Raw genomic sequence first — 3,013 nt, 5'->3', positions numbered from 1 at the left:
GACTGTATATGTATACCTTTATTTCCAGGCTTTCTGTTATATTGGTCTATAGATCTTTTTTATACCAGTACCATACTGTTTTAATTCCTGTTGCTGGGCATCCTTTCTTAGTCCTAATCTTAGAGGAAAAGCTTTCAGTTATTCACCACTGAGTACAATGTTAGCTGTGGGTTTGTCATTTATGGCCTTTATTATGTTTTGGCAAATCCCCTCTATACTTAGCTTTTTGATAGTATAATTATTTAGTTATAGTATTCATTATATTACAAAAGTTTTGAATTTCATCAAATACTTTTTCTGCATCTATTGAAATGATCACATGATTTTAAAATTCATCATTCTGTTAGTGTGATCTATCATATTAATTGATTTGCATATGTTGAGCCATCCTTGCATCCCAGGGATAAATCTCATTTGGTCTTAGTGTGTGATCCTTACATTTCTAAGAATCTACTCCTTTCTTAAAGATTATCCAATTTGTTGATATATACTTGTTCATAACTGTCTTTTATGATTCTTCCTATCTCTTTGTATCAGTTGTAATGTCTCCTCTTTAATTTCTGACATTATTTGAGATTCCTCTGTTTTTGCTAGTCTATCTAAGGGTTTGTCAATTTTATCTTGTTAAAACATCAACTCAGTTTCATTGGTATTTTTCTACAATTTTTCTTTTTCTTTTTTTCCTTTTTTTTTTGTTTGTTTTCTTGAGGCAGGGTCTCTCTCGTTTTTTTTTTTTTTTTTTTTTTTTTAGAAAAAAACACAGAGTTTTATTATTTTCAACACCAATGGCAGCGGTCTTCATAGGACAGGAGAGTGAGTTCTGTCGATGGATAGGCAGCCCCTACTTGCCAGCAATGAGCGGGTTCCGCAGGACCAGGACGACCGAGTCCTCGTGCAGGAACATCTTGGGAGATGTAGCAGTCTTTGTTGACTGGCTTGGATTTCTTCTTTCCCTTGCCGCTCTTAGGGACCTCAGTCCACATCTCCTTCACGTTCTCCAGCACCATGTTGCAGTGCCTATCAAAGGCCTTCACCCGGCCCAGGAGTTTCTTATTGTTGTGACAGTTGATGAGCACTTGGGTGTTGTTCTTGACTGACTGCGTGAGCACAGAGAGTGGACCTGTGTTAAATTCCTCCTCCTCTCGCTTCTGCAGCTCCTCTGGGGTCATCTCACTCTTGGGCTTGTTGAGGAGGCTCATGATGGTCACTAAGCTCTCCGTTCACTCCTGTTTCCTCCGCGTTGCTGCTGCCTGAGGAGGGGGCAGGGTCTCTCTCTCTCTGATCCAGGCTGGAGTGCAGTGGCAGGAGCACAGCTCATTGCAGCCTTGACATCCTAGGCTGAAGTGATCTTCCCACCTCAGCCTCATAACTAGCTGGGACCACAGGCAGATGACACCATGCCTGGCTAATTACATTTTTTTTTTTTTTTTTTTTTTGTAGAAACAGAGTCTTGCCATGTTGCCCAGGCTGGTCTCAGACTCATGAGCTCAGGTTATCTATCCTCCTGCCTCAACTTCCCAAAGTGCTGGGTTTACAGGTGTGAGTTGTCTTACCTGACCTCTATTCTTTATTGTGTTTAATTCTGGTCTAATCTTTAAGGTTTTCTTCCTTCTGCTAACTTTGGGTTTAGTTTGTTCTTTTTTTCTTGTAATGTCTTTGTCTGGCTTTGGTATCAGAGCAGTGCTGGATTCATGGAATGTGATGAAGTTTATTCCTTCCTATAGAATTTAAATGTTTTGTAGAATTCACTAGCAAAACTATCTTGACCTGTGGTCCTGTGGTTTTGGGTTTTTTGTTTTGGGTTGTTTTATGTTTGTTTGTTTGTTTTGGTGGTGAGGTTAGGGAGGTTTTAAAGTACAAATTCTCTTTCTTTAATACGTACAGGGATATTCAGATCATCTTATCTATTTCTTCTTAGGAAGCATTGGTCATTTGTAACTTTTGAGAAATCCTAACCCATTTCCTCTAACTTGCCAAAATTATTGGCATAAAACTGCTAATAATATTAGCTTATTTTCCTTTTGATATTTGTGGAATATGTAGTGCTGTCATTCTCTTATTCCTGATACTGGTAATTTGTGCCTTTTATTCTTTCTTTGTATGCTCTATTTTGGATAGTTTCTATTGCAGTACATTCAAGGTCATAAATCTTTTCTCTTTTCTTTTACAATGCCTAATCTACCATTAATTTCAGACATTGTTTTCAGCTCTAGTAGTTTGATTTGGTTCTTTGAAAATATATACATATCCCTTCTATGTCTTTGTCTAACTTTTAGAAGAAATGGGATATAGCTTTAAAAAGTGTTTTAATGTCTTTGTATTATAATTCTATCATCTATGTCACTTCTGAATCAGTTTCAATTACTTAAATTTTTTTGTTCCTAATTATTTGTTATATTTTCTTGCTTTTTGACATGCCTAGTCATGTTTGTTCCAATTTCAGGCATCTTGAATTTTACTTAGCTGGGTGCTGGATGTTTTTGTATACCTATAGACCTTCGTAAGCTTTTTTCCTTCCCTGGGGTATGGTTACATCATTTGGAAACAGTTTGATCCTGGAGGACTCATATGGTTAGGCTTCGTGTCCCCACCTGAATCTCATCTTGAATTGTAATTCCCATAATCCCCACGTGCCAAGGGAGAGACCAGGTGAAAGCAATTGAACTGTGGGGTGGTTTCCTCCATGCTGTTCTCGTGACAGTGAGTTCTCGTGAGATCTAATCATTTTATAAATGTTTGGTAGTTCTTCCTGCATTAATTCTTCTTCCTGCCACCTTGTGACGAAGGTGCTTTGCTTCCTCTTCACCTTCCACCATGATTGTAAGGTTCCTGAGGCCTCGCCAGCCATGCTGAGCTGTGAGTCAATTAAACCTCTTTCCTTTATAAGTCACCCAATCTCGGGCAGTTCTTTATAGCAGTGTGAAATTCTCTAATACAGGGACTTAACTTTTAAAATTTGTTAAGTGGGACCAAATCTGTGCTTAATTGAGAGCTAATATTTCTGACTAACAAT

The 3,013-nt window shown here is 38.1% G+C and overlaps 1 pseudogene across 1 annotated transcript; it reads right to left on the bottom strand.

The window, feature by feature from the left end:
- Nucleotides 1-841: 841 nt before the first annotated feature.
- On the bottom strand, nt 842-1,252 carry LOC111546869 (annotated as a pseudogene). The gene has a single exon (XR_002732954.1). The product of XR_002732954.1 is annotated as a small nuclear ribonucleoprotein Sm D2 pseudogene (transcript).
- Between the last annotated feature and the right edge of the window lie 1,761 nt (nt 1,253-3,013).

This window comes from Piliocolobus tephrosceles, chromosome 18 (genome assembly GCF_002776525.5).
Source record: "Piliocolobus tephrosceles isolate RC106 chromosome 18, ASM277652v3, whole genome shotgun sequence".
NCBI classification, from domain to species: Eukaryota; Metazoa; Chordata; class Mammalia; order Primates; family Cercopithecidae; genus Piliocolobus; species Piliocolobus tephrosceles.
The sequence above is the reverse complement of the archived record's forward strand: the minus strand, read 5'-3'. Positions and strand labels throughout refer to the sequence as shown.